We start from the raw sequence: 12,166 nt of genomic DNA on the forward strand, positions 1-12,166 counted from the left end.
ACCTCAGTATAAGCTCACGTCTAGCTTAAACGCAGATGCTTGGCCACGTGGGGAGGCCTTCCCACGGGGGGGGTATGTTGCATACACGTGTTAGTTACACACATGTTTTCCTTGATCTGCCAGCTGAGAGGGCTTAGAAACACTTAGAAAGATGCTCCAGTCACAGAGAGCACACCACGCACCCAGATCTCAGCTGCTAGCACCATGCTCCAGCAAAAGGAAGAAGCGCTCCTTAGAGAAACGGCCAATTCTACAACCAAGCAGAAAATACACAAGATGAAATAGGTATGGAAGTTCTAATCCCCGTACCTGTGAGTATGGCCTCACCTGGAAATACTCTTTGCAGGTGATCAAGCTGAGGTCATCAGACGGCCCTCCTCCGGTACGGCTGTTGAGCATGTAAGTGGGGGGAGCTTGGACACAGAGGCAGGCATGCTCTCGGGGCGGATGCAGTGAGGGAGCTGGAGTTATGCAGTCACAAACCAGGGAACGTCCGTGACTGTGAGCAAACCACCAGAAGCCAGCAGAGAAGCACGGATAGGATTCTCTCTATCACTTCAGAAGAAGCCAGCTCTGCCTTTATTTCAGACTCCTGGCCTCAGAACTGTGAGACAGTTTTGTTGTTCAGTAGCTCAGTCGTGTCTGATTCTTTGCCGCCCCAGGGATGCCAAGCTCCTCTGTCCCTGGTATTTCCAGGCAAGAATACTGGAGTGGGTTGCCATTTCCTTCTCCAGAGGATCTTCCAGACCCAGGGATGAAACCTGTCTCCTGCACTAGCAAAAGGATTCTTTACCATTAAGCCACCTGGGAAGCCCTGTGGGATAATGCTTTCGAGACATTAAGCCTCCCAGTTGGTGGTACTTTGTTACAGCTGCCCTAGCAAACTCACACACATGCCTTTCCTTTATCTTCCTTTTTTTCAGGATTGCTTTGATGTTGCTTTGCACACACTTTATGATCAGTCACTTCTAGGACCTCATACAAGAAGAAGAGAAGTCACCTTCCATTTCCATCAGCCCCCACACTGACCTTTCCCTCACTCACCTGCTCACTCTTGTCCACATCCACCTTCCACCAAACTGGACCAGTGACAAAATGTCAGACAAAATGTCTGTCTTGCCCCTGTCATCACTAAAACCTACTCAAGCAACTTTTTTCCTCATTAAGGAAACTTCATTTTAATGTTGCCTTATTCATGAATTTTCTTTTGCAAAGTCTTTTGCATTAGTTATGTATCTTTACCAATTACTTCACTCTTTATTTACGCTGCACTGGGAAGTCTAGAGGAAAAATGTAATTTGCACCTGAGTTTGTACAACATCATTGCAGACTGCAAACAACTGCACGGTCTAATGAGTTCATGGAGCATTAAATAACTGGGTAGTTGGTATTTTAAGTTATTTATATGATGGAGAAATCAGTGCAGAGTTTTAAAAATGTTTTAATTATGTTAGCGTCGAAAAGGTAACAGTTTTGGTTCCCCTGCAACATTATGACGTTTGCTTCAGTTGTGTCCAACTCTTTGTGACCTCGTGGATGTAGCCCGCCAGGCTCCTCTGTTCATTGGATTCTCCAGGCAAGAATACTGGGGTGCACTGCCGTGCCCTCTCCCAGGGGATCATCCCAACCCAGAGACTGAACCCTCGTCTCTTGTGTCTCCTGCATTGGCAGGCGGGCTCTTCACCACCAGTACCGCCTGGGAAGCCCATATTTCTGTCCATTTGTGGCCAATGTGTCCTCTCGTGTGAGTCGTGGGACCAGTGATCCTCAGAGCACCTGTGCTGAGCAGGGACACTGGCAGACTATAACAGACCCCAACAGGTGATCACAGCACGGAACCTTCGGTTTGTGGGACAGAACCTCAATCCACCACTCTGTTTTTAAGACAGATGTTCCAGCTTGCTGTTGAACCCTTTGGTCAGCAAGCTACATGGTCGACATGCCCACCATCAAATCCATCATCGAGTGGCAAAGGTGTATAAGATACAGGACTTGATTAAATTCCAGAAGCATAGAACATTGCATGAGCATTTGGCTCAGAGTCTCATGGAATTTGTTCCTTCTATCGCCTCCTGTCCTAAGACTTCACACCAAGTTTCCTATGGCTGCCTGACTGAGGAATACAAATAACAACCAATCTGGTAGATGATTTTTATAATTTAGTGGCCCTTACCAGTGGTTGATGGCTGCAATATTATAGCATCATTGAGAGATGTTCATAAGTGACCATGGTTGAAGATAAATTCTTCCCATGGCCAGCACTTTAAGCAATACAGTCTGTGGTCCACTTTTTTCTCAACTAAAGCAGAGCAGAGCAAGGTTCCATGCTGGTTTGCAAGCTTCAGTGAATGGGCTTCCTGGAGGTGGGGCATTTGGAATGAGTTGGCTGAAAGCCTGGAGAAGAGGTACAGGATGGGCCTCTCAGGCTGGACCCAGGCTGTGAGGATGCCTGGAATCTGTGAACACCTAGCAGAGGGCTCCTCTGCGGAGGCGGCTGTCAGAACCAAGTGGACAAGTTTACAGCAGCACGGATGGCCCTAGGGAGTGTTACACCAAGTGAAGTCAGACAGAGAAGGAGGAGTATCGTATGACATCACTTTACATGAGGAATCTTAAAAAATGATACAAATGAAACATCAAACATAAATAGACTCATGGACTTCCAGAAAGAGATTATGGTTGCCGGTGGGAAGGATGGGATAGTTAGGGAGTTTGGGAAGGACATGGACACACTGCTGTATTTAAAACAAACAACCAGCAATGGCCTACTCTACAGCACGTGAAACCCTGCCCAGTGTTAGGTGGCAGCCTGGATGGGAGGGGAGTTTGGGGGAGAATAGATAAGCGAAAATAACATGGAAAAAACAGGTGGACAAGATTCCTGTTCCCTCAGGGGCCGTCTTCCGTCTGCCACACCAGCACCAAACGGAATGGCATGATGTTTGCTGCAAGGGAATGCGCGGCTCGGCAACACGGAGTTCCTCTCACTGATGCCAGTCTGGCCCCTGTCACTCATGAGCTTCTACCCAGACAATACCACTGTGCCCTGACACGGCCGTCATTCCTTGAGGGCACCATCCAAATTCTTGTGCCAAGTTAATCATATGAAATGCCTTCCATCGTGGAAGGAGCACTGATTGGTCTTTTCCCAACTAGAAACGCAGTTTGGATCTGGATTTGAGTCTCTGACTCGTGGTACCTCTGCCAGCGCCACGTCTGTGGATGTGTGAACTACCCCGATCCACCCACGTGGTACCTGCCCATCACTCTCCTGACAGCAAGAAATGTCACAGCAAGTCATACAGCGACCGACTCATGTGCCCGGAACTCCCTGGTTTTAATAATACAGAAACACATGGTCAGATGAGACAGTAAATGTCTGCTAAGTCTTTAGTTATGGTTCCAGTTCAGAAACAATATCCTAAAAATCTGGAGCACCATCTCAGGGAAGCAACGTTTCTTTAAATCCAGTGAGCTCTTTATATAGTACTGTTTCTCCCAGAGGCAATATGTATGTATCTGGAAATGTATGGGTTAAAAATTGGGGCTGCTCTTTTTATACTTCCCTCTCACTATTACATCTAATAACAAACTTCATTGAATAAGGGGTCTTAACAGGGCCAAGTTTGGAGTAAGGCAATTGAGGCAATGGCCTCATGTGTAAAATTCAAGGAGCATCAAAAGCTCATCATCAATACAAATAATACAATTAAAAATATGCCTCCGATGAATAAAATATCAAAAATTTAAATAAAGATAGATTTAGTAACCTGGGATAATTAAACTTTATTTAAAATTGTCACTTGGTGAAGAGAAATTGTTCTACAGGGCAGTTCTTAGTTGAAAATGAGATAAAGAAGTTGATTTTGAAAATATTATTGATGCATTTTGTTTCCATTAAAGCCAGAAGAGTAACATTAAAATAAGCTCTGCTTTTGATATAAATATCAGATTTAAACATGTTTCAAGTTCCAATATGCCTATGTTCAATTTTTCAATAATTTTTCTACTAATTTAATGTTCTAGAAAGAATCACCCATAAAAACAAAATACATGGAGTTGCATATATAAAAGTACATATTTTTCCTGCAGGCTCCAGTGTGGTTTGGCCTATATTGGATTGTGGCTTCATTTCAAATTTTAGTATTTCTGTTCTTCACGGATTTTTGGCATCAGTATTGATTTTTAGAATATTGCAATAAAATATTATTTACCTTGATTAGAGTTTTTTGGTGTCCCTTAAATTCTTTGGCTTAGATAATTGCTTCCCTTGTCCCTCCTGAATTCCAATCCTGGGACTTAGTTCCTGTATCAGGGTTTTTCAGAGAAACAGATCAATAAGATCTATAGCTAAAGATTTATTATAAAGAATCGGCTCACATAATGATGGAGGCTGAGAAATGCATTCATTTAGCTGGAGACCCAGGAAAGATGATGGTGTGGTTCTAGTCGGAAAGCAGTGAACTCAGAACCCAGGAAAGCCAGTGTTTCAGTGTGAGTCCAAAGGACAGGAAAAGACCAGTGTCCCAGCTCAAGGCAGCCGGGAAGGAGGACTCCTTCCCTTCTCTTGGGAGTGTCAGCCTTTCTCTTTCCGTTCAGGTTGCCAGTTGATGAGGTCTGTCCAAGTCAGGGAGGGCAAGATGCACTACTCAGTCTATCCATTCAAATGTTAATCTCATCCAGAAACAACCACACACACACAGAATGTGGTTTGACCAAATATCTGGACTCCTCCTTGTCCCAGGCAAGTTGACACATCACACTGACTATCACTGTCTCTAAGGGAGGAATGATCCCACCAGGCCACACAGCAACGGCTCCACTCAATCCAAGTTGAGATTACAGCTGTCTTGACACCACATGATTCTGTATTTGCTGGAGTAAGTGAGTCATTCTGATCACCAGGAAGACCTAGCGGGTTTGCTGTTTAAAACCCAGGCAATCTCCAGTGTTCACTTCAGTACTTTCATGAAGGTAAATAGAGATGAAAAACTACAACATCCTACTAAAAACAGAATCACTGAAGTGTAAGGCACTTAAGAAATAAAAGTTTAGGTTGCTCCTTATGGCAGAAAGCGAAGAGGAACTGAGGAGCCTCTTGATGAAAGTGAAAGAGGAGAATGAAAAAGTTGGCTTAAACTCAACATTCAAAAAATGAAGATCATGGCATCCAGTCCCATCACTCCATGGCAAATAGATGGGGAAACAATGGAAACAGTGACAGACTTTATTTTCTTGGGCTGCAAAATCACTACAGATGTTGACTGCAGCCATGAAATTAAAAGATGCTTCCTCCTTGGAAGAAAAGCTATGACCAACCTAGACAGCATATTAAAAAGCAGAGACATTACTTTGCTGACAAAGATCTGTCCAGTCAAAGCTATGGTTTTTCCAGTAGTCATTTTTGGATGTGAGAGTTGGACCATAAAGAGGTTGAACGCCAAAGAATTGATGCTTTTGAACTGTGGTGTTGGAGAGTCACTTGACTGAGAGTCACTTGGACTGCAAGAAAATCAAATCAGTCAACCCTAAAGGAAATCAGTCCTGAATATTCATTGGAAGGAATCATGCTAAAGCTGAAACGCCAGTCCTTTGGCCACCTGATGTGAAGAACTGACTCATTGGAAAAGACCCTGATGCTGGGAAAGATTAAAGGAGGGAGGAAAAGGGGAAGACAGAGGATGAGATGGTTGGACAGCATCACCAACTCAAGGGACATGAGTTTGAGCAAGCCGGGGCTTGGTGAAGGACAGGGAAGCCTGGTGTGCTGCAGTTCATGGGGTCGAAAAGAGTCAGACACAACTTAGGGACTGAGCAGCAGCAACAACCACATGAACACAAAATTGAATAATAGGGGAAAACTGTGTGCTGGGGAAGAGACCAGTATGAGGGGCTCTCTTCACCTGATCATTGCTCTATAAACATAAAACAGTTTTATATGAATAAAGTCTGTCTATTTTTTTAAAAATCACTTATATTAAATAAAATTGGACCCATAAGATTGATGCCCAAAGCAGGGGCAATACAGTTCTCAGAGGAACCATACTCAATGAAAATCAATCAAGGCAAGGAATGAAATCAAATAAATAGCCATAAAACTGAAATGAAAACCCTGCGGCCTCTGGCTGGAGACTACAGCCAGTTCCTGGTGGAAACAGGCATCTGCAACAGCAAAGACATCCACAGAAAGTGTAAGGTGTGTTACGAGGCTGCCCAAGACACTCGGGGAGGACACCGTGTATGAACTAGAGACGAAGTTGGCATCATCAGGACAAGGCCATGGGTTCCCTGGGGCTGTTGCCGTCATGGCAATGCTGGTCATTCTTCAAAGCAATAGTGTGCTACCCAAGATTTACAGCTAAGAGTTTTCTTTTTTTGATTAATTTTCATTGGAAGATAGTTGCTTCACAATGCTGTGGTAGTTTCTGTTATACAACAGTGAATCAGTTGTCCATATGCATTTATCCAGTCTTTTTTTGGACTTCCTGCCCATTCAGGTCACTGCAGAGCGCTGAATCGAGTCCCCTGTGCTCCATAGTAGGTTCTCATCAGTTACTTACTTTATACAGATTATCAATAGTGTTTATATGTCACCCCCAATCTCCCAATTCCTTCCACCACCCCCCTTTCCCCTCTGGTATTCATACATTGGTTCTCTACCTCTGTGTCTCTAAAAGGTAAATAAATAAAATAAAATTAGGATTTGGTAAAACAACAAAAATAAAGCCAATAGTTTTCTAACGCTGTCTACAGTCTTAACGACTGCGTGGAGGGGTTCAGCTTGAGAGGGGCCAGGACCTCTCCTGGGGCCCCAGAAGAAGACCTCAAGAAGGCAGCAAGCAGGAGCTGAATGTCAGAGATTAAGGGCAGGGCTGCTCCGAAGGAGGGGCTCTGAGACCACAGGCAGGGAATGGGCCATGCCTGCCTTCTAGGTCTGGCCCTAGGGGGTCAACATCTCTCCTGATGTTCCTCCTTATGGGAATTTTCTAGAGCTTTCCTGGCTTATCTCTGAGAGCAATTGCTTTCTGAGGTCAGAAAAAGAAATGAGACCTCTGTGAAGTAGGTTATCTTGCCATATGCTACAAGTAGGTAAAGAGAGTTGAAACACATGCATAATGAGAAGATTACACAGAAAATCAGGAGTTCATGGCAGAGACTATAGTAAGGCCCGGGAGTTCCATTGGGTCCAAAAAAATTGTAGCAATTTAGGGAACTGTCTCTGAGAAAGAGAGAAAAACGAACTGGTTTTCAGATCTCCAACTACAGCAGCAAAGTACATGAGATGCCTCCTGTTTTTCTAAAGCAGCATGTTTATTGGGAAAAAAGTAAAATTAAATAGGGAAATAATAGAAAATGACAAGAGAAACAGACACGCTATTATTTCCCAGCCCGAGTGGACACTAGTTCTCAGTGGATGGTCAGTTAGCTGTGGCAACGCCTGTTGACCCAAAGGCTCAATTTTCAGCAATTTCAATTTGTGTTAGTGAACACCGAGACAGAGCCCATGAATTCAGTTTTTATGCCCGCCTTAGATCGGGAAATTGTGTGTGAGACACGAGGTCCTTTTCCTTTGTTGATCTGTGCTGGCTGTGTGCAGCCCTGCAGGCCGCTGAGCTGTGTAACAAATCAGCCAGATTATTGTCTTAAGTCAACAGTGCTACTGCTTTATCATTCTGGGGGCCAGAAATCTGACTCAGCTCTCCCCAGGCTAAAATCTAAGTTTGGCAGGACGTGGTTCTTCCCGGAGGCTGTAGGGAAGAATCAATCTGCCTCCTGCTAATCCAGAAGGTTGGAAGACTTCAATTCTTTGCAATAGGATAGAGGCCCATTTCCTTGTTGGTTGCCAGCTGAAGGCCGTTTCCAGCTTCTGGGGGCCGTCTGCCTGCCTTGTCCACCTTCAAGCCAGCAATCACGGGCTGAGTCTCTCACATGCTTCCAGACCTTCTTGCTTCGTCTTTTGATGGTACATCCCTCTGACAATTACTCTGTCTCCCTCTTCTACTTTTAAGTTTCACACAATTACACTGGGAAAAAAATCCAGCCTACTCTCCATATTTAAGGAGTAAGCTTAATTCTCTCTACAAAGTTCTTCCATGACAAAACATGTCCATGGGTCCCGGGGATTAGGGTCTGGACACTTACTCAGCCCGCCACATCTTTCAGTGAAAGCAGCACTCAAGTGGGTCCAATTATGTCAAAATTCACATCTTTCTTAAGACACTAGTTCATCTTTCATACCCTCTTTTCTACTCCCAAGAGGCATGTTTCCAGGATAATGGCAAAGCAAAGCACTCTAATTCTTGCTGACACACCTGCCCTTGGGGAGAGCAGCGCAGAACCCAGAGAGCCTCTTTCTCCTTGAGATCCTTCACCAGCTAAAGTCTTCTCTGAGCCCATCCTCAACATTCTCCTGACCTCCCCACCTTCGGTATCTTCAAGGTCCGGGGCAGAAAACTGCAGACAGGCAGAGCCTCAGGCTTTCTTTGGAACCAGCTTTGGGCTCATAGACAGAGAACCTAGACAGAGGGAAGGTCTTCACTGATCTCTGATGACTGAATACAGCTACCCACTCTGCCCATTCAATTAGAAGACTTGGGGACTTGAAGGGATCTCAACTCTGCCTCCCAATAGCCGACCACTTATTTATAAAAGTCATCATGGATATCACAATGGAAAGAGCCATTTATGCTATAAAGGAAAAACTTTTGGTTGATGTTTTGATTTGTAAGATCCTCAGTGCATTTTTCATGCCCAAGGATGGTTGGTTAAAGGCAAAATCAGCAATCCCAGAGTGTCAAGGAAGCGATGAGTTGCTCATGTTCCGAGTTGAACTGCAAATACTGTCAGGTCGAGAGAGCAAGAATCAATTTCTCAAAGCCTATATGCTTAGAATCTGTGTATTTATGTGACCTAGACAAGTCAAGGTCATAGCTTCTAACCTAAAAGGGAGCTATGACAACTTGCCCATTTCATCTGACCACCAGGGAAGGTGATGGGAATTGGGGATTAAAAGGAAAACCAGGAACATCCTGAAACCTTAGAAAAGAGATCAGGTGATTTCAGTGGGAAGGGATCCCATGAAACAAAGTCAGAGGGCTCAGGAGATACCTGAACACAGGAGTTTCTGTTCAGACGAGGGCATTTTCGACATCACTCTTGAAAACATAGAAGTTCAAGATCCCCGTTTCAGTGGAAGGTTCCCTGAGCTGTGTCGTTGGACAAGGTGTCGGGGATGGCAGCCTATTCGACCTTCCAGGCACACTCCTCTCCTCCTTTCTACCACCCGTGTAATGAGCTTCCTCTTTAGAGACGAGCACCTTTCAACTGAGTCTCCTGGGGATAGAGAATGTCAAGGGGCATGCCACTTCCGTACCATTCTTGCCAAACATGCAGAACATCAATGTCATCAGGAGAAAACATCCACAGGAGGCAACCCCACAGCCCAGGAGTTCTTCCACGTGCCTGACAAGAGAGGCCGCCCAGGAAATGCAGCGGAGGCAGTAGGTGTGCAGCAGCAGAGTGAACACTGCAGGGCGGACGCCTGGGACGTGGGTGCCCCGAGGCTGCTCCTGTGCCTGTTTTCAGCACGAGGACTGTGCCTGACGGGAGCTGGGAGGCCACCGTGGAAGGTGAACCCAGCTTCGGAGAATCAGCAGTGCGAAAGACGGTTGACTGAGCGCTGCGGATGTCACTCTGACGCAATCCAGCGGTTAGGGTAGAAACGGGGGGTAGACGTGGGTGCTGGTGGTTTAGTCGCCGTCGCACTCGACTCTTGAGACCACATGGACCGTAGCCCGCCAGGCTCCTCTGGCTTTGGGACATCCCCAGGCAACGATACTGCAGTGGGCTGCATTGCCTTCTCCAATGGCCATTGCTGAACATACAAGTGGCTTTTTGAAGCGAGGCGTGCTTGGCCAGAAAAATGAATAGTGTGCTCTGGGAGTGTTCCGAGAGATAAAAATACAAGACAGCGTGGAGGTACCGAGGACAGCCCCTGGGTTTGCAGAACAGTCTGAGTTCAGAGGACAGCAGCATCTCCCAAGTAGCCGGACAGAGTGAACAAGAGTGATCACCTCTCTGAACATCATTTCTACTTTTGATCCATGTATTTGTTTCTTACAACAGCTCTAATGGACCGCTGCAAACTTGGTGGCTTCAAGCAATGAACACTTACCATCTTACAATTGCAGAAGCCAGCCTTAAGGTGAGGAACTCAGGGTGTGGGCAGGGCTGGTTCCTCCCAGAAGCTCCAGGCGAAGACTCAGCCTTTGCTTCTTCCAGCTTCAGGAAGCAGCCCCAAGCCTCAGGTCCTGCCTGCTTCACTCCAGTCCTTGCTTCAACTGTCATTGCCACCTCTCCCCCACGGACCCTCCTTCCCTCTTGAAAGGGAGTCCTGTGATTACATGGATGGCCCACTCAGATCATCTAGGTGGACCTCAGCTTGTGGAGTCCAGCAGAAGAGTTTTGGAGGACCTCAAAGACAAGCCTGTAAGCTGGACTTTCTACAAGAAGAAGCTGGAGCGATCAACAGCATTTACAATAGGCTCCTGGCAAGAGAAAAGAGCAAGCCAATGAGTGACTGTCATCTGCCGGGAAAGGGACTGGGGTCAGGGAAGACGACTGGGATTTTGGACACCTTGCAAAGACCCAGGAGCTGAAGTCCCCCAGCGAAGAAGAGTAGTTCCTTTGGGGGAGGAGGATGGAGCAGAGGGAAGGACAGGGAGGGGCAGATCTGGGGCTGGGGACACACAGGGGATGAGGAAGAGGGGCTTGGAAAAGCTCATTTTCCTGAGAGGGGCTTGGAAAAGCTCATTTTCCTGAGAGGTAGGCCCGGAGATCACAAGCAAGGACATGTCCCTGACACAGCCCTGGGAGGTCTGCTCCCAGATGTTGGGATAACTCGGCATGTCCTCATTCTCTTAGGGCATGCTCGTCATACTTTTATAGTTTATTGTTTTCTATGCTTTACATTTTGAAAGCCAATGGAAGGACATGCCACCTTTAAGAACTGGAAAGAAGAAATCTCGGGTTGCTCTGTTTGCTTTTCATTTCCATCAAAGAGGACAATCGTGAAGACCCAATAGAAAGCTTGACAAATCACAACCAGAAATGCCACTCAGGCAAGGTGATCCTACACCCAAGTCTGATGAAGATCACATGGAGACACTAGTCCAGATTAGCACGGATCTTCCCTCTGCCGTGTCCCCAGCCCCCACTGTCTGTGACATTGACTTGTAACCGCTTTCATCATGGGATGAGTTTTTTCCTTAAGAAAACTTTGACAACAATGAGATAAGGTCCCAAAAAAGCTAGACTTAGCATCATGATAAAAAAAATTTAAAAATTTGTTGTTATACCAGTTATAAAACCAAGCTGAGTCTCCTGAAATAGAGTGTCTATATTTGCACTTGCTACATCACACATCTTTCTCTTCTCACTTGGGTAACACCCAATCCCATGCACAATTTAATTGGAAATATCGACTCAAACTCACCACGGGATCATAGGCTGAGGATTCAAGACTATCTGACATCTTTGACTCAAGCACTTTTAAAGTTATCACTTCCAATTGGGATCTAAATCGGTCCCCTATTGTATATTCAGATGAAAACCCAACAGACAGATGCAAATGTTCATGTGAAACCCTACTGGCAGAATTGCAGAAAGGAATTCTCATTCAGTCTCTTGGAAATAAACATGATAAATTCAACTTACTTCTTTGCAATATATATACTTAGCCAGATTTTCATTCCAACCATTTTTTCTTGGTAATATGTTTACATGTTTGTTATCTTTTTCTCTTGAAATTTCTTACTCTTTTCATCTTTTTAAACATTTTCCAAATATAAGTAAGTCTTTAAAAGGTACGAGGTGCTCTATTTTTTGGAATGCGTGCACAGAAACTCTGATCCAAATTATTGTGATCTTCACTTTCAGTTTAAATAGAATATTTGAGTTAAACCAGATACAAAACACACGAGACATAATCTGCTTTGTGTGATGTGAGAAAAACCCTCTTTCAATTGTTCTGTCTGTCCCCCTTCCCCCACCCGGCCCAAGCAGAGCTCTAAGACTCCATGACCATCTCCGTAGAAAGAAGCCTGAGAAAGGACGTTTTTGTCAACAAGCCCCTCTCCATCTGTGACAAGAACCTTGGAGTCCCGGC

Source organism: Bos mutus, chromosome 20, assembly GCF_027580195.1.
Source record: "Bos mutus isolate GX-2022 chromosome 20, NWIPB_WYAK_1.1, whole genome shotgun sequence".
Classification (NCBI taxonomy): Eukaryota; Metazoa; Chordata; class Mammalia; order Artiodactyla; family Bovidae; genus Bos; species Bos mutus.